The sequence below is a fragment of the Dermacentor variabilis genome, chromosome 9, assembly GCF_050947875.1.
Source record: "Dermacentor variabilis isolate Ectoservices chromosome 9, ASM5094787v1, whole genome shotgun sequence".
NCBI classification, from domain to species: domain Eukaryota; kingdom Metazoa; phylum Arthropoda; class Arachnida; order Ixodida; family Ixodidae; genus Dermacentor; species Dermacentor variabilis.
The window spans coordinates 149,513,972-149,540,503 of record NC_134576.1 but is presented as its reverse complement, the minus strand read 5'-3'; the positions used below and the strand labels follow the sequence as shown (position 1 = coordinate 149,540,503).

Sequence of the window (26,532 nt, the reverse complement as noted above, 5' to 3'; positions counted from 1 at the left end):
AGAAGTGGACAACACGAACGCCACTTCTCTAAGTCCACTTCTACGTCCTACGTCCACGTCCACTTCTCTACTCTTGTGTCCTGTCTGCACGCCAAACTTCTTTTTTGCATAATGAATCCTTACCAACTAGCTCAGCTTTCTGTCGTTCATGACAGAGACCTTTTTGCCAACTAGATGTGATATCACGCGCACATGCTCAACTTCCAGCCGCAGTAGCGAAGATCAGGTCCACTGAGAATCTGCCGGAAACTACCACAAGCTCACCTCTACTATGACTGTGCGATTACTGGACAAAACGGTGAAAGCAGAAAGCTGCAAACTAACAAAATTGTGCCCATCACGCACTTCGCGACGGCGTGCAATGCACATCAGGCTGCACGACAAGCCAGAGACGGGCAAACACGGAGTGCCCCTGCAGCCACGACCATCCCGTTATTTTGAATAGACTATTTTAGCGAAGCACAACACAGTGCAAAATAGGACGTTTTATTTATACCATTGGCATTGTCAAAAGCAATGAAATTAATTTTTTGCGCCCCATTTTTCCATTTTTGTTTGTCTGCTCAAATATTCAGAGAAGGTGCATACGGGCGCAGGCATGGCGCAATAACTACGATAAAGGGCAGTTTGGAGCAGCAATTCCATCATTGTTATCAATGTAGGTTGTTTAGAAAGCATGGCATCTTGTATACCTGCTGATTACTTTTAAAGATATTCAAAATTATTTTTGGCTCAGTTGCAGAGAGGGATCTTAGATGAGAAAGAATCTAAAATATGCAAGAAGGTTTGTCAGCAAGATAAGAGCAACCAGTTTGTGTGTGCGAGAAATGCTTTTTGGCATTGTTGAATGTGTGAACCTAATTACATTCAAACTTTTGCTTGAAAGGCAACTAAGCAAAAGGTTGAAATTTTACTGCAGTGTAAAGGAGTGCAAACCTACGGCAGGCCAATAAGATCTGGCATAGCTAAATCACTGTCGAGTCCATGACAACTGCTAGTCATATTGCAAAAACTTTACATGTTCTGTTCCAGTGTTTTAATTCCCCTAAAGTCAAGAAAATCGGCGACAGAGTCTGCAAGGCAACTGTCCCTCAGGTTAGAAACTGCACTGACAGGTGGCTTCTGATGCGCCTGCAGCCAAAAACCTGTGCTCACCCACTTTCCTGACAGCACTCATAAGCAGTGGTTCTGTCGCAGAAAAACTGAGCTGTCAGCAAGTGCCTCTCAACAAAGACTTGAATGCATGTTCAGACACTCTAGTAAACACAACTCACAAAGGCTGTCTGTCACTAACGAGAACAATGGTGGCAGCACACATAATGCTGGCCTCTCCCTAACTGCGTCACGTCACCCACAAAGGGCCTTGACATTCTTTCAATCAACCAGTGTGTTGCTACACATGCCAACTCTACACAACAAAAGCGTCAGCAAATGCATTTCATCTGCCACGAACCTTTTTTTATTTTTAGTGCATGCCCTTTGTCAATTTTTCAAAATCTAGATTACTTGCAAATGCACTTTTAAAGCATATTTTCATGCAAGTTGTTCTTGCCAAGTAGATGATATGTGAACATTGCAATGCCAGTGAGCGCACCTCTGTTCTCTGCAATCAAACAATAAATCACGACATAAAACCTGCACGTAACGTCAGCTATCTCTGAAGCACACAGACGGCATAATGAAATGGTGCATGATATTCAACAGCCTCTCTGATTTTTTGTTATACCTGGACTACTCCATTCTAGTGCCACTGGCCATCTGCCCATTCTTGACCAATCCTCATGAATGGGTACGCGCCACTCTGACACAAGAGGTACAGAAAGCTTAAATGTCGTACTTCTCTTTGCACGCACTCCTCATTGCCATTCTTCTTTCGACAAGCACCATATGTTGCCTTTCTTCTTGCACATCGCTACATCAATGGCTTACACTGTGCATCCACCTGACGCGACGCTTGTATTTCAACATAGCTGGTGAATGGTGTAGTGCATAAACAAACATTGCACAAGATCAATGTTGTCACCCTTTCAGTGTATGAAAGAAACATTGCATGACATCACATGTTGCATAGGATGACAACAAAGAGAATTGTATGTGATGCATTTAGTTGCCCAGCACTTCATTAACTGCTTCATGAAAGCTTAGCTCCACATACATTTCAACATGTGTTGGATCTGCATTATTTTTCCAGTCATACAACCAGGAGATAATGAAGCTTAAAATTCTCATAATCTATCCCACTGGTTACAAGTACTATTGCGAGTCATACTACTGGTATTTAATATTTCTACAGTGAAAAAAAGTAATAAATAAAAGATAAGAGGTATACAAAAATTGCAGCACAGGATTAATCATGGAAGCATCTATACTAAGTGAACACCTAACCATTCAGAAAAGCTCAGGCCAAGAGAAAAGCCATACTGCATCTGCCTCCTCTGTGCTCGCATACTTGTCTGCGCTATGAAAATAGGTGAACTAATGCACAATTTTTGCTTTGAGTTTGACGGCTATGTATTTTCCACTGAGGTTGAAAACCAATTTAGAGTCACCAACGACTACTTTAGCAGGAGAACAACCCAAAGGCCTTCAGCCTCAATTAAGACCTGAGTGAGGATAACCTCAAACTTATTATATGCTTTTTTTCCACATCCCCCATTAGAATCCATGATAGGTCAGAATGGCTCGGGTCCCACCTGTACAGGCAGGCACCAAGTTTGAATATCCTTTGTGTTACCATGGTTACTGCTGCCAGCTTTGCTATGACACAGTAGCGACTGCCGCCGAGCTGTCTGCTTTCGACGTGATGTATTGTCTCCGTGAACAGCGAGAAAATGCAGCAGACAGTGGCTGCAGCATGTGTGCCGGTGTGCTCTGGGCGAGACAGTTTTGCTGAAGCAACGGACCAGTAAACAACATTTTTGTTTGTCTGGAGAAATAACAGGAATTTCGTGCCTCATGTTGTATTTTGGACGAATTCAACCATATGCAGAAGTAGGACCCATTCCACCTAGCCACTCCCAGCGGTGCAAAGTGCCACAAAAGAAGTTCTTCCAAATTAGAAAGGGCAAAAGGTATGGTATCTTATTTGTTTTAAAGTGGTCACTTCATGTGGATGAAAGAACTATTCCAATTTGTTTTTATCCTAAATCTGCCATTAGCTCTTCGAGATAGGTCAGCATGGCTTGGGCCCTGCCCAACTGGACAGAGACCAAGCCACCACAGAGGGCTCATGGCGTATTTGGAATAAAAGCAGATTGTACTAGTTTTACATTATACCAGCCCACATGTGCTGCCCCATACACAGTGGATGCAACATTTATTTTATTTATTTTCTTGTAATAAAGGAGTTAAAATAGACATTGATGCAGCTCGATGAGACTCGATGAACAGTGACATGCAGGATGGACATGTGGTGTTCAAGGAAGGGGTTCGTGTAATATACCTTGTGCTTGAGAAGGCACAGTGTTAGTAGTTTATGGAGAGAAGCCAATTCTAAAAAGCCAAACTTTTCTTTCATTCTTTATACACTAGAGTGATGAGAGTAATTAGAAAATATGACACGAGTTGCTCTATTCTGAGTAGTCTTAACAATATCGAAGCATTGCCAGGCTTTGGTCCCAAATTGAGTGTGCATACTCAAGTTTCAACCTGACTAATATTTTATAATGTTGAAGCTTAACGGTAACAGCGGCAGAATAGAAATTAGAGCATAGAATACCAAGCATGGTCCAGGAGAGGTCGTGAGTAATATGAACGCCACAGTATTTATAATCTACTACGACAGAAGGCGGGTTACTGTTAAGATTATATGTGAAAGGAACAGTGCAACGAGAAAGGCAAATAACTCATGCATGTATATTTGTTAACGTTTAGCTTCATTAGCCACAACGAGGACACCATGAGGAAATAGGGTTAATGGTGGACTAACAAAAAGTGATCAGAAGGGCTAGCGATAACTTAATACACAACCTAGTCATCAGCAAATAACGTCTGATAAAAGATGTGTTGACAGGGAGGTCGTTAATATGTATTAAAAAAAGTAGCAGTCCTAAGACATAACCTTAAGTGTCACTGAGGCAGCAGAAGAATCATGCCTGTTAGTGGAAACATACTGGGATCTGTTTGTTAGGAAGGATTTTAACCAGCCTAATTGGGATCAATGCTAAGCTTAGAAAGTTTAAATAACAGCAGATGCAATACAGAGTCAAAGGCTTTTTTCAAAGTCAATAAGCAAGCAACCTCCGTTTAAAGCATTATCACAAGCACAGCACAGGTCATTGGTGTATGACAAAAGTTGTGTTTTGCATGAAAAAACTTTTTAGAACAGCGTTGGTTTTCTGCAAAAAGCGAGCTAAACTCAAGAAAACTGACGTGTGAATAAATGACATGTTCCAAGAGCTTGCACAGTACACCGAGCTGCTCATGGAACAGTCAACAATATTGGTCTATAATTTGAGGAAGAGTGTAAGTCACAAAATTTAAAGATGGGAACTACCTTCCAATCACTCCACATAGTGCAGCACTGCAAGCATTGTGAAAAAAAATTCACATAAAAAATGGATGAGTATGAAAATGTGTCTAAAAGGGTGAAAACAGCACAAAGATGACACACAGAAGAAGAAACACACTGCAGGCAGTGTGGTGTGTGCTGATGTACTTTTTAAGAACCTGGAATTCATGCCCTTTGTCTAAGCAGAAGCAAATAATTTTAGTTTTTTGATCAAACCAAACCGTGAAAAAATGGAATAAGTGACATTGGAATAATGTTAAACTGGTAACATCAGGATAATTCAAAGAAATTTACGGGGTAAACTAGATGAGGACAAAGAAAGCAACAACAGGACAGGTACCAATAATGAGGAACACAATTGTCATTGCATTCTTCCTCCCCCCCCCACCTAGTTTGGGCTGTGAATGTCTTAATTATGACCCACCAACTATCTCAAACCAAAACCAATGTTTTGATCAGGTCAAGTGGTCACGTGGAGTAGAATGACACAAAAACATTATTCCAAATCTTGCAAAAACCTTCACAGCAGCACCGATGGCATCATAGAGTTGGATGAGAGAGGACTTGTTGCCACTGACCATGTTCCAAAATTTTCGTAAAACATACAACAACGATGGAAAGTGTACTGATAAAGCTCACTTTTCATATACACGACTGGGCAAAGATGCTTTCCAAATGTAGCATGATACAGATAGAAGGTAGACACAGACACAAGATACTGGCAGATCAATTTTTTCCAATATGTTACTTGCCCCTGTATCTTAATATACTTTGAAACAGTTTGTGACTGGTTCCAGAATATTGCTGTATGAGAAAAATAAAGGCAGCTTTCAATTCAAGTCAATCAGTTAATTCCTCATTATGGCTCTGCTATAGGGCCACTCTACAGGTGTTTACTCGTACATTTCTCCTGCCAGCAGCTCCTTTCAAATTTTCGCTATCAACAAGCAACATTTATTTTCTGACAATATAATCAGGTATTGTTGCCATTCCGCAACAGTCTATGGGGCTGACCGAACTTGCATCAGGCCAGCGCAGCTACACTGCACAACCAGTGACGTTTCCATGCCGCCTTTACACTCGGTAAAATGCACTGCTTTATGGTCCAATCATAAAGCAGGTCCGCAACTTGTCTTACAGCTTAATCGCATTTGCACATGTTCTTAATTGAAATCGAGGGTTCGACGGAAGCCCGTCTGGTCGGGATGAAGCATTGAAGAAATAAAACGAAGAACACCGACCAACAGAAGTGCTAAAAAATGAATGAATCTAAAAGACGTTTCAGCTTCGCTACGGAAGCCTTGTTCACAATGGGATGACGGAAGGTTCATGGAAGCTTATGTATGCTACAGAACGTGACGTAAGCAGCACGTGTATGACGGGGGGAGGGTTCCCTCATTTCGATTGAGCGTGCGATGTGTTTTTTGTATCTCCAGTGATTCCAGATACAGCCGCAATTTTTGGTTTCTTTCGTGGCCGATAATTCTCGAGCGATCCCAGTCGATCTTGTGGCCCGTTGTATCCGTGTGCTCGGCAAGGGCATTCGACACTGTACGCTTCTTTTCGACATCTTTCTGATGCTGCCTCAGTCCCTGTTTGAAGTTTCCCGACTCATCGATGTATGCGTAGTCGCAATCTGCGCAGGGTATCTTATAGACCACGCCGGGAAACGATTCTCTCGGAAGCCTGTCCTTGCCGCCTACGAGCGCTTGCCTTAGCTTACACACGGGCACGTGCGCCACCTCAACGTCATAACTTCGTAGAACGCGAGACAAGGTTTCACTTATCCCTGGAACGTAAGGTATGGCAGCACGCTTTCTTGGTCGGGGATTGGCCGGACGAGCTGGATTCGACAGACGGCGTTCCACAGCACACAAAAAGGATCTGGGATAGCCGCTTGCCGAGAGATCACCTCGCACGTGGTCCAAGTCAGTGGAACGACTTTGTGCTGTGGTGCAAAGGCGGTTCGTACATTTGAGCAGTGAGGCAGCAATCGACCTTTTGTGAGCGTCTGGATGAACGGATTGAAAGTTCAGGTAGCGGCCAGTGTGTGTCCTTACGGTATACGCTGAACGAGAGCCGTCCATCGCGTCTGGTGACAAGTACACCTAAAAAAGGTAGTCTGCTGTCGACCTCTGTCTCAACTGTGAATTGGATGGACATTTCTTGACTGTTTAGGTGCGCAGTGAACAAATCCAAAGCGCTGCGCCGAATCAGACAGAAACAGTCATCCACATAGCGCAGAAAAACTTTTGGCCTAGGCCTGAAGGACGCGAGAGCACGCCTTTCCAAACATTCCATCGTAAGATTGGCAGCAGTAACAGAGACGGATGCACCCATTGCCATACCGTGGACTTGCCTGTAGAAGACCTTGTCGAAACAGAAGTACGTGTTTCCAAGGCAAAAACAGAGTAGCCTCTTGAGGTCAGGAACGTCAATGGGCGACCTGTCTGGCAAGGTCCTGTCAGATTCCAGAGCAGAAGTGCATGCTTCCACAGCCAAGTCAGTCGGAATTGAGGTAAACAGCGACACCACGTCGAACGAAACCATCACCTCGTCGTCGTCTAGAGAAACGTCACGCACTTTTTCAATAAAGTCGCAGGAGTTGCTCACGTGTGTGGAGCTCTTCCCGATGAGTGGAGCCAGAAGCTGGTGCAGGTATGCGGACAATTTGTAGAGAGGGGAGCAAGTGTAGTCGACGATTGGACGTAGGGGGACGTTAGGCTTATGAACCTTTGGCAGGCCATAAAGTGCAGGTGCAGCACCATTATGACAGAGAAGCTTGAAATACAAAGACTTGTGCTCGGGAGCTACGAAGCGGAACACGTCAGCCAGGAGAGTCTGGAAGTCCCTCTGAACCTTCAAGGTCGGGTCCCGAGTGAGCCGGACGTAAGTAAGGAGTGACGTAAGTAAGGACGTAAGGAGTGAGCCGGACGTAACGAAACCTTGTCTCGCTTTCTACGCAGTTATGACGTTGAGGTGGCGCACGTGCCCGTGTGTAAGCTGAGGCAAGCGCTCGGCGGCGGCAAGGACAGGCTTCCGAGAGAATCGTTTCCCGGCGTGGTCTATAAGATACCCTGCGCAGATTGCGACTACGCATACATCGGTGAGTCGGGAAACTTCAAACAGAGACTGAGGCAGCATCAGAAAGATGTCGAAAAGAAGCGTACAGTGTCGAATGCCCTTGCCGAGCACACGGATACGACAGGCCACAAGATCGACTGGGATCGCTCGAGAATTATCGGCCACGAAAGAAACCAAAAATCGCGACTGTATCTGGAATCACTGGAGATACAAAAAACACGTCACACGCTCAATCGAAATGAGGGAACCCTCCCCCCGTCATACACGCGCTGCTTACGTCACGTTCTGTAGCATACATAAGCTTCCATGAACCTTCCGTCATCCCATTGTGAACAAGGCTTCCGTCGCGAAGCCGAAACGTCTTTTAGATTCATTCATTTTTTAGCACTTCTGTTGGTCGGTGTCCAACGTTTTATCTCTTCAATGTTCTTAATTGTCCCACACTAAGCTTCAGTTCAAAATCTGCATATTACACAATGAATAGGTTGTGTGCATTTTACAGGACATAGGCTTGTTTGTAAAACATACATCATGCAATGCACTATTCGTTTTTGTGCATCAGTAAATGACATTTAATGCAGCGTAGTGTATCAAGCTATTTAAAGACATCGAAAAACTGGAAAGTTGAAAGAACTAACTAGGTAACATACACATACCACCATCCCATTTTAAATGAGATGCAAATACTTTCACTGTCTTTATCACGACCAGATGAATCTGTTTTAAAGGGCCCCTCACCAGGCCCCACAGCAAATTTTGGTTATACGCTGGAAGTTGTTACAGGTCCTCTAGGGAGCATTCTGCTGCAAAAATTTTTCAAATCAGTTCATTAATAGCCGAGATAGAAATAATTCAGTGCCGCGAACCCATGATTTCAGCAGGCGAGCTCCACCGCCAAGCGAGACACTCTCTCCACTCGCCCCATCTAGCCTCCGCATGCGAAATTCCTTCCTTGCGTTCTCCCATACCGGACCTCGAGGATTGCGTGACACACACGTCACAGGCCCCCCCCGCCTTCATTTTTTTCTCCTTGCTTTTTTTTTTTGTGTGTGTGTGGCACTGCGCACTTCCGCTGACGGCGTCGCACGCGACCTGTTGTGATTGTCTCATTTCATGCAGCGCACGATTTTGAGCGCTGTGCACGAGGACACCTGACTAGCGGTATAATTCAGCGCTACACAAATATTGAGGCAGACAAAAGCAGATCGCAGAGCATGATCATGCGCTGGAACACGGTAAAAAATGCTGTACTTTCCGCACCTGCACACGTGACTGCACGACCGTGAGAACAAGCAGATGAAGCGGAAGTACATCTCTCTTGCTTCAGTATGAAGTAAAACATGAAACATGCAGACATTCCATTTGTGCTTTATTACTTTTATAAACTTCATCAATTAGAGCAACAGATCACACAAATAATTAATGTTGCCTTGAATAATTCTCAAGTCACATGTCTCAATGGTTGACGTCACACTGTGGACACGAGTACGTAGGTGCAGGGACACGTGTATGGCACAGTACGGCTTGGAGCAGGGCCACCACGAGGGAAAGGAAAATCGGCATTCGGATTGAAATTTCAGACCTTGCCGCACTGCGTAGCGATGTAATACTTTGCAAACACGATTGTTAGCGTGCACTGTATGCTCTGCACTTGTCAGCTCAAAATGGCTGGACCTGGCGAGGGGCCCTTTAATATTCAATGTTCACGTAAATATAAGTAAATGTTAGCACTCAATGTGGAGCAATACGCATCGCTGATCATGGTCTTGCAAAATGCGCATCTTGATGTAAGTTTGCACCTGTCAGACGAGGCAATGACAGATCATGATGTAACAGCATATAATCCATCTTGGGTACTAGGCGCGAACACACACAGAAACAAGAAAGGAGACGGGGCATAGGATATAATGTTCTATCTAAGAAAGCATGCCAACTGTCATTGGTCATGCTCAGCACTTTGGTAGAAACCAGGAAAAAAAATATGCTCGTAAACAGCATGGAAGATCTCGGTAATCACCTGCATAGGACAACAAACTCGTCTTTCGCATTCTCACACGATACGTTAGAAAAACATGTAAAAATGTTGGCAACTTTTCAAAAACGTCTCGCAGTGGAGGAAATGTGCAAATGTGCATGGTACTAACCAGTAATTATTACGTTTTCGTATGTATGGACAGTGGTAGAGGAAAGGGTGTTAAGCTGAGGTGGGGGAACAGCATAGTGAATAGGGATGACAGAGAGAAAACTTGCTATGGAACTATTTTGCAAAGCAAAGTCATAAAGTCATGATACATTGAAGCACTACTGCTCAAATCCTTAGAAGGGTACGCAGCATTATGTGGGAAAATCTACTGATGACGAAAATATTTGCCTGTAACGTCTGAAAATAGTGCAGAAATTATTCAGCATGTTTTGTTATCATGTCAAAGTATCCACAGTGCAGAAACTATTCAGCATGTTCAGTTATGTCAAAGTATCCATATAGAGGTAAACAAGAAGGTGGTTACTCTGTAGATGCCACAAGTTTAAAAGGGGCCCTCAAACACTTTGAAGCCACCATCTTTCTATTGCGGACTGCATAGACTGACAGTTGAAGATGTCTTTAGCATAAGTCAAAGCATCCATATTGGTTTCTTATATCACACAAACAAATCACTATGTCGCTGCCAACTGCATCATCACCCGGTGGTGCTCACCAGAAGCATCATCAACATCAACAGTGGCTGCTCCCTGATTGGCTCAAAACAAGGTTGCAGATAACCCCACTGCACTCCAACAAAAACTTCATAAATTAAGCTTTTATTTTATTTATTTTTTTGCTGTACTTTCTATATTAACACAAACAGACGCATTCATAAAAGAAGTCACAGTTCTGGCAGAACTTTTCCCCAAAATGCGATGCACCAATTGCAATAGAAAATTATTACAGTTGTATGAAGTAAGGATGGTAGTTTTATGAGCCGTAGAAATTTGTAAAATTCGCTTACTACGTAAATTAACAAGCATGGTGCTACGCGTGCACAGGCAAACAAACACATCCCACTCAACGACCGTGCAAACTCGCTATCAAAACCGTGGCGTGAGGGATCGCAGCAACAGTAGCAAGCAAATTGACCTCCATGCTGCATATCACTTCAACACGAACTGAGCGTCGAGAACACAACGCTCATGAAGATATCAGCACTCAGCGCACCTTGACTCTGTCCCCATGGCAGATCACTTTCAACATAAAGCCTGCGCGGCTGTGCCATACGCAGCCGCCACCAGAGCATAATGCTCCCCTGGTACTTTGCGCATGATAAAAGAATATGGCGCACTTCCTCCCTGCCTTCCTTCCTTCCTTGCGCATGCAAGATCAAGTCACCATTCTCAGTGCACCCTCACACACTTTCACTCGCGCATACAGCGTGCAGCCACGATGTTAGTGCACCTGGACCTTATACAGAACATCAAGGTGACGACAATGAAAATGCACCTAGAGTATCCCTATAATTGCAATCACAATAAAAGGTCGCTGCTACCACAAAACACAGTAGGAGTGCTGGCTGTTCTTTCGCCTCTGGTATCGCAGCATACCTCCGGCCTCTGAGCACGAAAGCTTCTCTTCTTGTTTGTGTACACTCGTAAGCAGCTTTGTCACCTCACAGCCTTGTTAGGGCGGCTAGCCTTGTTAATGCGGTACAGGTTTCTCCCCTCCGTGCATTGTAGTTGCCGCACCCTTTTTGTTGTTCGCAGTGCTGTACTGAACTATAGCTGAACTGAAGAAAACGGACATTGCACAGTCCTAGGCTGCTGGACCAGTAGTGGCAAACATGAAATGTACTAGAATGTGCATAAGTACTTTTTTTGCCATGGTAACAGCCTCATCAGCACATTGGAGTCCATGAACATATAACATGTAGACAATGATGGTGTGCAAACTTCTGCTGTGTAGGCACTTCAGGCTGTTTCCGCTGTGTAGGCGCTTCAGGCTGTTACCATCGGCTGCTAGGGGTAGACTTGAGGGCATGCATTCTTTTTCTTGAGTTTAGAAATTTCTTAGTTATCTTTTGATAACTTTGGACAGCATACACTTATCGCTGCCATTCTTGTTGCACTTACCTCTCAAAACGTAACTCTACACAACCAGCGACCGAAAGACGGTGACTTGAAAAGTCTTTGAGGGCCCCTTTATAGATATAGTAGGAGATTTGTAAGTAAGCATGCACTTGAAATAAAGTGAAATTAAATTCTGGAGTGTCACGTGTCAAATCCACGATTTGATTATGAGGTACATTGTAGTGTGTGAGGCTCTGGAATAATTTTGACCACATGGGGTTCTTTAACGTGCACGTTGGACAGGCGTTTTCGTATTCTGCCCCCATCAGAATGCGGCCGGGATTGACCCAGCGGTGGGGTCACATGCTGACCTTGAGCTCCGCAGCCCAATGCCATAGCCACTAGGCTACCACAGCGGATTGCATGTGAAACAGTAAAAACTACGTGGAGTGACAAGAGAAGACCAAATGTTGTGGGCTCTGCTTTCCCTTGTATACACCTTATTCCAGTGCTCACTAATTGTGATAGGAGCCATGTTCTTCTGTCTCATGTTATCCACAGAATTTCTTATGGTCAACTGCGGACCGAATTTGGTGCAGCAGCCATAGAATAATTTGGGAAATGGTGCCTTTTAAGTCAACTCAATCAAAACAGGGTGGTGGCACAAAGGTTGATATGGGACAGCAGTGACCAGGTGACCGCAGATAGCAAAATAAGTGCAATAAAACTGTCCTTGCTTGACTGTCGGTACAACACGAAGTATACAGGATCAACAGGAAGAAGTAGACATACACAGTACTGTTTTCTGTCTACTTCACATTGTACCATCTACAGTCATGAACAACCAACACTTCTGTTTTCTCTCTTCTTTAGTACCCACTTTTGTGGCCTTGAATTCCATTACGGAATATCTGGGCAGGTGCTTACCAATGACTGGGTCAGCGCTCGCAAAGTGCAATCAAAGCACTCAACACCTGAAGTGATGTGTATTGCTGTTCCAGATTATATGTTTCTGCACTGTGCCAAATGTACGTTGAATGTTAGCATGAACAGCAATACATTTCACCCAACATGTTCAGAACAGATTTCTCAAAAACGGTTCTAAGCATAATGTTTCTAGCAGTACGGTATGCTATCAGCACTGGCTTGACTTACGTTCTCCGACTGCAACATTTTTCATAGTGACTATAATTAAGAAGTTAGTAAAACTTTATTAATTGCTAATACTATAGAGCCACATAACAATCAATTATATCAACTGCAATTGGTAATTTCTAAAAGTTTGTTAGCATAAAGTGTCATTCTTAAAATAACCTTCAACTACTGTCAATTGCTTACCTCAGTGACTCTGGGTTACTTTGTGGATTTTGCAATAAGTGTATATTGTATCTAAAGATACACAATACTTTGCATGATGTATCGAAAATAGACATTGATACACATCTTGCCAAATGTACTCTGATGCAGATACAAGATATCCAAAGAGTATCTCAAGATAGTATCTAAGATACATCTATCTTCGATACTGCCTCGTCCTGTTCACTGCTGCTTGTTTGTAACCTTGATCTATAGTAAAATATGCGATCCAATGCCCTTCAACATTTGCGTATGTGGCACTTCTTTGAAAAAGTTTTTTTTTTCTTCCTTGTTCAGGAGGTGCTTCAGGCACGAGCTTAACCAAGGAGCATGTGGATAGGTAGAAAGGCATCTTTGTGAAATGTAGTGGTTGCTTTTTGATAACACTACACTGCTTTTTGTTTAAAAGTTAACTGGTGTTCTGCAAATTTTTGGGAGTAGAAAATAGGAAATAGTCAGTGATGAAAGCTTGACGTTCTGAGTTAACAGCATCAAATAGAGCATTTTTTTTTTATAATCACAAATGACTTTTGCCACTTTATAATGAGGGATAGATACCAACAAACTAAACTGAATTAAACCCCGATCCCTTGCACCCAGCAAGAACATATTTTGATAAATTTCAGTGAATTTGAAAGTGTGCTGAACAGCATTTAAGCGAATATCTTCTTTCATCGTGAAGTAACAAGTGTTAAGCAAATTTGCATACATCGTACATATTTGATGTATGTACAGTATTGTCCTCTCTGTTATGACCCTCTATGAGGGTGGACAGTATAAATAAATAAATAAAAAAGGGGTACTAGGGTGGGCGATGTGAGGATAAGGTCTCATGTACTGGATGATTGAGGAGTGCTAGGTCTACACACAGGCTTGCCACAGTGCACAAGCTTGTGCACCACGCCCTGCACCAGACGCACGTCATGAGGAATGGCAGTTTGCGTCTACAAGAGACGCGCTCCAGCACATGCTCGCTTGGCTCACTCATAGAAACCTTGGTAGGCATATTTTCATACTTGGTTATTGACAGCGCCTCAAGATGCATAAACATTTATTAATGTAAATGTTTTATTTTTAGAGTGATTAAATCAGCACCAAAAGTAAAGAAAATGCACCTTCTCACATGAGATAAGTCAGCCTCACTAAGAATTTATTGTATTACACCGTAGCAGAGTAGCAAGGCAGCTCAAGCACTGATATCTGTTTGGAACACATCTGCACACTTGCGCTGCGTGTGCTTTGACACACTTGAGCTGTCCAGCACCGTCTGCGCATACATAAGCACGCAGAAGCAACCTCGAGCTTGGCCGCAAGCATACGTGTGGGTCTGGCCTTTAAGGAAGAAACAGCGTGTGCAAAAAGCTAATTTTTTAAATGACGGCCTGTTGCATGCTGTTAGATATTCATGCCAATTTTTCTAAGAAAGAATAATAGTACCGAGAAGAAACTAGGGACAAAAATAACTACACATGATTAGTCTACTCAGTACATCATGTTGATCGGAGCAAAATGTTCTAACAAGGACGGTGGACGACAACCGACACAAAAGATGAAGTCTTCATGACTGATATGAACGAGCACATATGACCTCTAAATTTATGGCAAGATGTATGTCAGTACAGGTTATCGAACCTCGGACAGCAATAAGCACACCTCCCCTTAAATGCAGTTCATGGACAAATCGAATGAACTTGTAGCCCATTTCTCATTTAAGAATTTCATGACCAGCACATTCGTCACGACGCCTGTTCAATTCACTCAGTTTACAGTGCCTGTATGGATCAACTTCTGCCTTAAATAAATCATTTTTACCTACAGCAATCCAGCAATGGAATGAACTCCCGGATGCGATTGCCATGGAGCATGATCCTGAAGAACTTAAACAGCGGTTGCTTTCACATTACTTAACCTGCGTTATTTCAATTCATTGTTGTAGCATCTTTGATTTGTGTGTCTATGATGACTCCTCCCCCTTATGTAATACCCTGTAAAGGGTCCTTTAAGGGTCCAATAAATTATGATGATGATGATGATGATGATGATGATGATGATGACGACGACGACGACGACGACGACGACGACGACGACGACGACGACGACATTACTTGAAAGCTGTGTTTCAGTAGTACCACAATATCGGCTGAGCATGTGTTAACAGCTGCAGACAGGGAATTGTGTTAGTTATGCAGCGCGCATTAATAAAAAGAACAGAATCGAATTTATTTTTAGTGAAAGTGGGATTTATTAAAACTTGTCCAATGGATCAAAAGAGGCTCTGTACGAAAAGTGCTAGCTCTTGGCATCAACAACGCAAGCTCGTATTTTGCGCCAATGCGATGGCAGTGCCTACAGCGCTACATGCATATTCTCCACTACAACAGCCTCGGCGGCGAACATGAGCCATCCTGGCAACTTAAGGTGATGACACAATGAGGATGTCAAGGTAATACTTTAGGCAGCAGATGTGAATTGTCTAGCAGCCACAGCGGCGCCTTTCTGATGATGGCATCACCGGTTCGACCACATAGTTCACGCAGGCAATGTACACTGGACAACCTGGTACGGACCCTGATATTTTCAAGCAAGCTTTGAGCTAAGGCCTAGAGAGTAGAATGGCAGCCAAAGCCAACAGCAAAGGATGTAGCAGGCTTATCGTGGTCATGATTATCTTTTTGGATGCCTTGGATATCAGACGAGAACGAGCAAGCTGGTTGGTGGCACTCTTCAGCATGCCGGGCAACTTCCGAAAGAGGGGTGAATTCAGAGGCATCTGGGTAATACAAAAGTACGGTGTCGAGGGTAGAAGATCATTCACATCCTTAAAGAAGAAAAAATGGCAAGAAGCCTGTGGTAGCCTGAGTGGCGGTGTTATAAGTGAACGTGACAAAATGGAGGATGTCCCAATTGGAATCGGCAAATGCAATGTACATTAGATGCATTAGATAGCTATGGTGAGCTGGTTTGCAAGTTACTGGCACCCACAGTGGACGTGCTTGGGGTCTCAGTGGTGGGCATTACGCAACTGCCGACTTCACAAACTCGGTGGGTTTGCACAGCAGATATAGGACTTGTTATCTACATGCAGTTTGTTAAGGCAGAGCGAAAAGTGTTTTATAATGGCCTCACGAAATTCAATTACTTTCCTGCATTATAGATGTGCAGAATGGCAAAAACAGGGTCCAAGAGAATGTGGCCCGCATTATAGGTGCGTAGAATGACAACAACAGCGTCCAAGAGAATGTTGCACAATCCTAAGTCAAAAGGGACAGATTTAGAATTGATACTGTTAAAATATCTGTCAGTTTGGATTCAGCCCAACTATTCCTCACCTGTCACCAGCCCAATTCACTGCAAGATATATTACTGCTCCCGTGAGCAAACATTAAAATGTGATTATCCCTATAAATATTGCATGCCTTTGCTGAGGAAAGCTTATTGTCCTCTGTGATAGTGTTGATAATGATACACAAGAGAGGACCGGTTTTGGGTGTTGTGCGAATGACAGCTAGCTTGAACATACAACCATGGCTAGCACACTGCATTTCCATGTGAATGCCCGCAATCAAGCCAGACACTATGCCTTGCATACTCAGCTAAACTCTCTCTAAGCCAGTTTGGCAAGCTCTGAAGGCACCTTCGTGATGGTTGAGCCCCCCCCCCCCCCCCCCTCCGTTTCTCGCTCGGACACACTTATCAACCTTTACTACACATTTCTTGACTCTCGCATTAATTACTGCATAGCAATCTAGGGTTGCACATACAACACTCATTTGTCACCACTGTTCACACTTCAAAAATGAGCTTTTCGCATTATAGCACCCCACAATAAGCACATTAAGAAAAGAATGAATATTTATTTAATGCCATGAACATGAATTGAATGGTGCCAAAACCACAATTTGTTTATGAGGCTCGCCATAGTGGGGTCCGCATTAATTCTGATCACCAGAGGATCTTTAACATGCCCCCAATGCACGGAACACAGGAATTTTTGCATTTTGCCCCCATCAAACTGTGGCCGCTGTGGCTGGGATTCGATCCCACAATCTCGTGCTTAGCAGCGCAACACCATAGCTGCTAAACCACCATGGCAGGTCCTCCAAACATCCTCAACGTTTACTATCTGACTATGTATAACATCACTTCCCTCATGCATCAAATTAAAAACTCGCCGTGAGAACAGTCTCGCTCTGCCCCTCACTGAGCACAGTCGTTTTTTATTGCCTAGGGTAAATACTAATTACAGTGACTCTACATTGCAGATTTTGACCTAATAGTTCTGCAGGAACCCGCAAGGTGGAGATAATTAATTAATTAAGGGAAAATGAGACGTCCACCCAATCATAGCAATTGCTACAAAGGAAACCCCCCATATGGCTTCCTCAAAAGAACGTCAAACTCTTGCCTCTGCTTTGAGCTGTTCACAAATTTGACTTCATCCTGCCATCTGCTAGCCGCCTGGCGGAAAGGCGGCGGTCCCGGGTTCGAATCTCAGACCAGGACCAATTTTTCTTCAACTGCGAGGCTTTTCTTTCGAGGAAATCCGTATAGGTTTTCTTTGTAGCAATTGCTATAATTAGGCGGATGTCTTATTTTCCTTTAATAATACATTGCAGATTACCTCACTTTTGAATAGGCTTGATAGTAACCGTACCATCTTAAGAACATTGCACACATTTCTTCAAAAGTTTAAAGCAACATTTAATGACAATGCATAGCATTGATCATGCATTTACACATCCTCACTTTTTCTTTTACTCTGTAGATGTTGATGTAAAAATAAAATTGCTAGAAAATTTATGTGTGTAAAATTTTCTCTACAACTGTATTTCTTGTTTTACTTATTTCAGCTACTTTTGTTTTACGTTATCACGCAGTATAAAATAGTAGCTGCCATTGCAGTGTTTCTCCTTAATAACAATCGGTAGGGACCCTTTAGCAAATTTAGAGGGCCCAAAAGTGTGTACTTTAGTATAACTTATTCATGTTTAATAAACTTTCAAAACTACTTTACGAATATGCACGCTTTTCAGCCTATCTTGTTGATGCACGTTTTTTTATTCCTTTCTTCTTTTTTTTTTTTTCTGGCAAAGCTATGTTTCGAAAGTATGGTGAGCTCAGCAACAGCAGAGCCCTTAAGGAACTATCTTTCTTTTGTCCGCTGAACACTACAGCTGAAAGGGGATCGAAACACTACGCAAAGAGGCACAGTGCTCACGTGAACTGCTTGGCCACGAAGGAACCCACGGGAGGGCCGTCAAGGCTGGCTCGGTCGACTGTGTACGGTGCCGCGTTCGAAAACACGGCGCGTCTGGACCGAACCAGGTCATTGTCAAGAACGTGCAGCCCGGGAAAGCTGTTCTTTTTGCCACCGCCGTCTAGACTGGACTTCCCGTTACTTTTGCTTGTGCTGGTGAGAAGCGCTTATTACACCGTAGCCTTCCGAAACGGGTCAACAGACGCGCGCATACCAGCCGTCTGTGCAGCAAACGTGACGCACGACAGCCTTGGGCAGGAAACTGGTGCAGCACACGACGACCGGGCTATTATCATCAAATTCGGGGGCTGCTGCGTTTGCAGAATCAGGGAACGCGCCGAAGGACTGCGAACAATCTTGCTTCTTTCTTTCTTTTTCTTTTCGCTCGCTCTCTTTTTTTTATACGCATGTCGGCACGAAAAGCGAACATAGCCGGCAGCACAGACCAGAAAGAAAAGGGGCGGCGTTCGACTGCGTCATAAAGTTTTCTCCAATGGCAAATTTGATAGGAATTCTCCCCCTTTGAGTACTTCCGCAGTTAATTTTCTTAATCCGAAAGCAGCAAGCCGCCTTGCAAAGCGGCCTTCTGAAAAGCCTCTCCGCGAAGCAAGAGCTGGTTGCTGAAAGCACTTTCAAAAAGTTGAAATAAAAAGAAAAAGAAAACTCTAATAAAAATTCTCCACACATCTGTTACGGCACATTTTAAGTGTCTATATAAATTAAAAAGAAAAAGAAAAGACCCTAAAAAATATACCCTCTGTAAGGCACAGTTTACGAACTTGTTTCGTAAACCATCAACCCGCGCGACACGCCAAAAGCTCAGACACCGTGGTTGCGACAAAATTCAACGCCATCAACAAAACGCGACAACACCTATAATAGAACTTCTTGACATGGCGTTTGAGCCGAAGTCAACGATAGCCGTGTGATTCGCCAGTGGTTCGCTGCAACCAGAAGTTGGGAACGAAAACACTGGCAGTTTACGTAATCGAACACAAAAATCCAAACGAGGTCTCCTAAATTTAGGCGTGCGTTTAATCAAATTTCATCCAAAGCTGTCTGAAAAACTGAACGCGCCCAGCCTTACAATACGATGAGTCACTCGTGAACAAACAAAAAATGAGACAAACATGTGCACCGACATCAGAATCGAGAGAGTTTTCTCATTTTTGCACGACTTGCGGAATTGGTTGGAGAGAAGTTGGAATTTTCGAAGGACTATCACTCATGCTGCTCGGCAAACGAGCATCAGATATGCAGTCTTCGAGGTCAGCACTGCTTGGCTGGCTGCGCGAGAGACTACGCAAGATATCGGACAGTCGGAGATGAAACCAGTCAGCTAGCCGACATTGTCGTCGGTGACGGCACAGCGCGTCATCTGTGATGAGGCGAAAGCGCGTATAAAACAGAAGCGACTGTGCTATGAGCGCCGGCATAGAGAATGAGATACGAGTACGCTCAGCTAGGAAGACTGCGCAGGGGTGACACTAGTCGTCCCAAAGAAAGGCAGCAGCTAGCTTATGCTGACACTATGCAAACATGGTCAAGGCGGGCGCTGTCACAACGAAAACTTCGTGCAAAAGGCTGGGTAAGAAAAGAAAAATGAGGCATCACTGACTACCAAACGCATCGCTTACCTGGATGTCTCGCGGAATCCATCCTTCTTCGGGCTAGGGAGCCTGGACTCCCGATTGCGCGACAGCCGAGCAACGTGCGCGGCCGGAGCCGAAACCACACACAGGCACACTTAGGCTTAGGCACACGTCAGTAGTGATGCCGTACAATCACCGATGCGAGTCCCGATTAGTACAGGGAGCTGCGGACAGCGACGAACTCAGAGCCATCCTGCGCTGCGGCCGCCTAGCCGCCGCAGGCACTCGGACGGCGCACCACACACACAGGCACACACTGGCGCGGATTTTTTTTTTTTTTTCTTCACCTCATCTGATGGTGCACCAATGCTGTTGAGTACGCGCTAGGTACCTCAATTGGCAACGTCCCGCAACTCTCAGATGGTCGGGATGGCGGCCCTAGGCAAGGACGTCGGCACCTCGACTGCAGACATAGCCAATGGCCGCCGGCGCTTACCGCAGTTTCCCAGCACGGCCAAAACAGTTGCGTAGTTTACGTACTACGTTGTGCCGCGGATGCGCAACGCGAGGGAAGGGACAGAGGGCTGCCGAAGGGACTGCTGCGAGCCAGTATGCTGTAGCGCTACAAGCGGTCGTAACCCGAACTTCCAGGAACTACACATATGAACGACAGGAACTGAGGCCGTGCCAACACTCTAACCGACCACGTTAAAGCACCGAACCGATGAAACAAGTACAGTGCGTAATTTCTTCCATGCCACCTTGGATGAAACCATACAGTTTCTCACTACATTACCTAGAGGGAAATCTGGCGCTGCTGCGCTGTGGTATGCATGGCATAGAGTGATGCATGGGAATGCCGGTATATTGTGGTTTCGGATTGGCATCGTTCTCAGAGAGACAGGACACCTTGAAGACGCGCCTGGCAAGTACCGTTCAGTCTGTCACAATGATTCATTTTCTACTAGAACAGCACGTGAAAAGCTGTTTTAGCTTTATTATTAGGCGAAAACATGTTTTGTTTAACTATGAGAACTTGTTATTGTGTGTACGACTACATGTTACGTAAGAAGTATCAGCGGGCCGCTAAAGTTGGAGGACAGACGACAAGGTTCGCGCTCGCTTTGAAACAGTTGGTCGTCTGTTATTGCTTTTCTTCGCTTGGTCATGCATTGTGTGTGAGTAAAGATGTAATATGCGTGAATGGAAACATTTTATAAAGATTTTACTTTGAGAACGCGTTATTTGCGTAGCCATATCCACGTTTTAGACGAAGCCTCTTACAACACCAGCCAACACGAGCCTCGTATACACATATACCGTCATTCCCTTGACGGCACGGTGCCCCCTTAAGAAACTCCCATAGACGGTAGCGCCGGATTACCCTCTAGGTGTTATAGTGAGAAACTCTATGGATGAAACCACAGAGTTTTGCAGGAAACTCCATGGATGAAACCACTGATGAAACCATAGAGTTTCTCACTACATTACCTAGAGGGAAATCTGGCGCTGCTGCGCTGTGGTATGCATGGGAATGCCGGTATGTTGTGACTTCGGATTAGCATCGTTCTCGTAGAGACAGGACAGCTTGAAGACGCGCTTGGCAAATATCGTTCCGTCTGTCACAATGATTCACTTTCTACTAAAACAGCACGTGAAAAGCTGTTTTAGCTTTATTATTACGCAAAAACATGTTTTGTTTAACTATGAGAACTTGTTATTGTGTGTACGACTACACGTTACGTAAAAAGTATCAGCGTGCCGCTAAAGTTGGAGGACAGGCGACAAGGTTCGCGCTCGCTTTGAAACAGTTGGCCCTCTGTTCTTGCTTTTCTTCACTTGGTCATGCATTGTGGGTGAGTAAAGATGTAATATGTGTGAATGGAAGCCTTTTATGAAGATTTTACTTTGAGAGCGCGTTATTTGCGTAGCCATAGCCACGTTTTAGACGAAGCCTTTTACAACACCAGCCAACACGAGCCTCGCAGACACATATACCGTCATTCATAGAGTTACTATACTGACTCTAGAGGACAAGCTACCCATAGGGCCCATGCATTGAAATCGGGAACCGCAAGAGCGCCGCCATGTTGCTACGCGCCGAGGTTGCCAGCTCCTGAGACGCTTGCTAGACTTGGTGACAGTAGTCAGTTTTAATCCGGCAACAGTAGCAGCGTAGCAGCATGGCGTCTCGCTTGTACTTTCGTGATGTGTGCGTGCAGCCGTGTGTTTGGGCTTTATAAGTTGGTTCTTTATTCTACCTTGCGGGACGGTGCGGGTGTGGTCCATGTTGGCCGTACTGGTGGCAGTTATGCAACCGAGGGATGATCCTGTTGAAGTTTCCGGCGGTATGCGGTTTTCAGCGGTCACGCCTGTTGTAGGAGTGTTACTCGACGAGGTTACGAGCTCGAAGCTGTGGTCAGATTCCTCGTTGGCGTTCCGTAATTCTCTTCGCACGGGCGCGGTACGTTGCAAAAGCCGCTTTCGCGATCTATCGTCGCGACGATAGATCGTTTTTTTTTTATTATTATGAGTACTGATCCAGCTGTAGGGCACATGTAACCGACAAACGGAAGTATCAGGAGAGCACCTGAGATTATAATAAAGCAGGCGGCGCAAGAACTCCAGGGCATCGAAGTGACAGTGGGGGGATCAAAGCTCGAAGCAGAACGGTACGTAGGTTGGGGCCGCCGAGGCAGGTGTGTGTGCCAGGGAGTGTTCGCACAGACAGCTACCCTGGCACGCGCAGCAGAGCCTCGCAAGGTCGAGATACCTTAAAGGCACCTGCGCCCATGATCTTTCTTTTGCCTGGGTGCAGTGTGCACGATTAAAGAGAATAATATGGAGGGCATCCGGTGCAGTCGCGAATGCGTCATGACAAATGTAGCTCGTGTCGCCTGGCGTGTGCAGTAATATCAGAGTTGGTTGTGTGAACTTTATGCATAATACGCTTTGTTACGGTACCTTGACGCAATGGGTCTAGAGGACGGTGTTGGTACATTTTTTCGTACCGCCCGAATCCTATACCCCCTACTACAAACACACACACACATACCCCCCTCTTTTTATGTATACATACAATTCCTTGCCATGACGGATCCATAGCCTCCTTTATTTTTGAAAAATAGAGGAGGCTATGGACAAATTGACCAGTTTAAGTTGTCAACTTCTCAGTAACTGTCATAGGAATCACTGTATTAAACACAATTCCACGATCTGATTGTTTACTTTCATTTTTTGTTGTAACACTGAGGACTACATAGAACTTTATTTTGTATATGTGAGAGAAGTATGTGGATATCACGAGCTTAAGCCAATGCGCGATACACAGACAAAGCAGCTGCTACAACATGAACTGCATTGAGGGCCACACAACACATACGTAATTAAAGGTGAAAAATATAGGGGGAAGCTTCAAAATACGCTCTGTAGCACTGCAAAGTGTAACATATATTGTATGTGTACAATAAATGTTCAAAAATACAATGCATCCATGTCCCATTTGCCTTCAAGTTTATTATCAAGTTCAAGTTTACTGAAGTTTATTATGAGCATATGTACAACAGGAATCTACTGACACACCCGCAGTCAAGGTGGCTGTTCGAGGTGTGCTGGCTGTCTCAGTGTAAGAAAAAGAAATTGGGTGAATGTCGACACCAGTGCCACTGCTTCTTGCCTCTGACCTGCACGTGCCTCCGCGGCATCTTTGTGCACAAGTGTGCTGGCGTGGCGAGGCGTAGGAGTCATCCGAGAGAAAGAGTATCGTTTACATGGAGAAGTGGCTGTTCACATTGCCTGCCGCTTTCCCTCAAATGTTTCCTTTACGCCTAGGGTGACACACCCACAGTCAAGGTGGCTGTTCGAGGTGTGCTGGCTGCCTAAACGAAAGAAAAAGAAAGAAATTAGATTAATGTCTACACCAGTGCTATTGCTTCTTGCCTCTTACCTGCATTTGCCTCCACGGCCTCTTGGCTTGCGGAGTCTGTATGAGTGAGCTGCTGTGGCTAGGCGTAGGCATTGTCTAAGCAAAAAGAAAAGGCCATTCAAATGGGGAATTATGGAAATAAAAGCAGTTATGTCTGCTTCTTGCACTCTTCTTGCCTACAAGTTTTCAAACATAGTGTCCAGTACACACCAGCACTTTGACTGCTTCTGCTTTTTACCTGCAGGTGTTGCTGCGAGATCCTTAGTATGGCTGCGTGCAGCATTGTAACACTTGGTGGAGGCATTTGAAGTGGTAGCCAAAAATATAAAGAATCATCCTTGTCTGCATGAATGATTTCAATTTCTAAATGCAGTGGTAACTATCACTATTAGTGCAAGGCCCCCCACATCTACGCGGCAAGTGCCATAGCTCGAAACTGAATTTTTCCTTTAGTGTTTCACAAGGAGTCTGATATGTACACATTAGATGTGATGTGTTTGTTTTTATTTATCCCAGTGTGGAGAGAGCATCATTAAATTGTTTTTTACTTTTGCGTCTCTTGTTTTTTGGTTTAATTCTGAATTTATCAAGCAGCAGTCTCATGATGCTAAAGTGACTTATGTAATGGCAATCAGCTTTTGTTTTGCAGAAAAACAACGTATTTTCTGACCCATTGTTTGACATCCCCTCACTCACATAGAGTATTCTACCTATATTTTACCTTTTTTAATTTAGAGCTTAAATTTTACCTTTGGAACACACGGAAGGGCTTGCCATTGCATATCTGCATAAAAGGGAAACATGTTTCATTAAACATTTCCAAAATCCAATTGAAGATTGATGAATGGAGCTTGCAGTGTGATATGACTGAATGAGCCATAAAAGTAACTCATCTCACTTGGTAAATTAAAGCACATATTAGTGTGATGTGCAAGATACGTTACACTAACGTGGTGGGTTCTCTTGCTTATACAGCAAAATAATCGGTGCGCGAGAAAAAAATTATCTTTGCATACCCCTTGTACACACTGTTTTAAGGAGAATGAGCTGGAGCTGTCCACATGATCTACTTATTTTACCTGCGAGTATGGCCAACAAAAATGTGTCCCAGCTGCTTAGTGGTGCTCGGGATTATGTCAGTATTGCATATGTGCCTGTTGTCTAAAATAATTAAATTTTGAAAATGCTCGCAGGGATCCGATGTGCATATCTTCAGTTTATGGATACATGTAAAAGACTCAGCATCAAGTGCAAGTGAACGTTCCCGCAGGCCCGGAGTCAATCATGCAAATAGATTCGCTGCACAAATTTGTGACCAGAAAAGATATTCCACATGAAATGGCATGCAAGGAAGTGTTGAAAATATTGCACAGTTAATAAAACGCCTACGCTATTAATATGTGGGTTGATGCACTCGTTATGCAAAACGGAGGTGAGGCGTGCAGACAGGACACAAAGAGTAGAGTATTTACAAGCAAACAACACGAGCGCCGCCCACTTCTCTACTCTTGTGTCCTGTCTGCACGCCTCACCTCTGTTTTGCATAATGAATCCTTACCAAGTAGCTGAGCTTTCTGCCGTTCTAAGTCTCGATGCACTCGATTTCGTCCGCATTAGGCACTCGCCTCTTGATTACTTCGTGGCAGAGAAATACTCGGCATCAGACTGTTTGTCTGCTGTGGCCTTTGTAGAAGCATGATTGTACAAAGTGCAACAATTAAACAGATTCTTTGAGTTGCTTGCGGCTTCGCCAGTACAATTCCGGTGCGCTGGTCCGCCTGTCCAGCAATTTCCTACTGAAGGGAAACTTGCAAACAAAAACACCGCTCCGCATGCAGAAAAATGCTCTACTGTGACGCTTCTCAAACGATTGTGATGCACCACAAGAGCTGCCTACTCGCGTGATATTCTCAACAAGGAGATACATTCGTTTACTTACATGTCAAGGTATATGCCAGAGCACTTCGGTGGCACACAAGGCACGAGTGTGTGTGCCATAGCGTCCGATGTCGACGCGCGATCGCATGTCAAACCTAAACTGTACGAAACTACTACGCATCCAAAAAACAGATTCGAAACCGAAATTCGTGTCATCCTTTATTGCAAGAATGCGTACATCGTGATTTACATAAGTCGCGGACTTAGCGAGCGCTTTCTGTAAACTTAATATTAACGTACCACCTTCATAAAGCCATCAGGTATGCGCTTTTAGATGAGAAAGCATAAGGTGACCTGTACTTGCTTTCAGCTCTTTCAATAGTAATTGCGCTGGCCACATTGACCAGTAGCAACAGGGCGGCGCCCTAGAGGTTCCCACTTTTCCGGCCCAGCTTTTCCTCTAGAGTTGTTCTACTAACTCTATGCCGTCATTCCCATGACGGCACGGTGCCCCCTTAAGAAATTCCCATAGACGGTGGCGCCAGATTACCCTCTAGGTGTTATAGTGAGAAACTCTATGGATGAAACCAACGAAACGATGAACGAAACTGACGCCAGAGAGTGAAAATTGGCGCTACAATCGTTCGTGCACCTTCCGCAGTTTTTTAGCAGGATGATGATGAGAATTTATTGGCATCATCATTGAAACGGGCGGTGACCCTACCCATGCTTGAGTTACTCATATATGCTTTTCCATCATTTACAGAAAAAACGGTTTGCTAGCGCGCCAGGCAAACCAAAAAACAGGTGATTGCCTCAGAGATTTGAAAACAAACCTTCTGTCGTGCGTGCTGTTTCTTGGTTTCCGTGCCGCTTTCTCCCAAAATAAGGC

At 44.3% G+C, this 26,532-nt stretch overlaps 1 protein-coding gene and 1 long non-coding RNA gene across 20 annotated transcripts in view; both read right to left on the bottom strand.

Moving 5' to 3' along the window:
• The window catches only part of Wnk (Wnk kinase), a 541,117-nt gene extending 520,555 nt beyond the window's left edge, over positions 1–20,562 (bottom strand). For 5 of the 19 annotated variants that reach the window (XM_075669991.1, XM_075670000.1, XM_075669992.1 and 2 more), the window contains exon 1: positions 19,883–20,559. The gene's annotated coding sequence lies outside the window, so the exon portion shown is untranslated. Of the gene's footprint in view, positions 1–18,206; positions 18,563–19,882 lie in introns of those variants that run through there. The other 14 variants (XM_075669985.1, XM_075669990.1, XM_075669989.1 and 11 more) reach the window with 6 other exon arrangements.
• A 2,771-nt stretch (positions 20,563–23,333) lies between these two features.
• LOC142557823 (uncharacterized) lies at positions 23,334–26,121 on the bottom strand. The gene is made up of 4 exons (XR_012822859.1): positions 25,321–26,121; positions 24,512–24,546; positions 23,784–23,858; positions 23,334–23,715 (listed from the first exon to the last, which is right to left on the bottom strand). It is a non-coding gene; the product is annotated as an uncharacterized LOC142557823 (long non-coding RNA).
• Between the last annotated feature and the right edge of the window lie 411 nt (positions 26,122–26,532).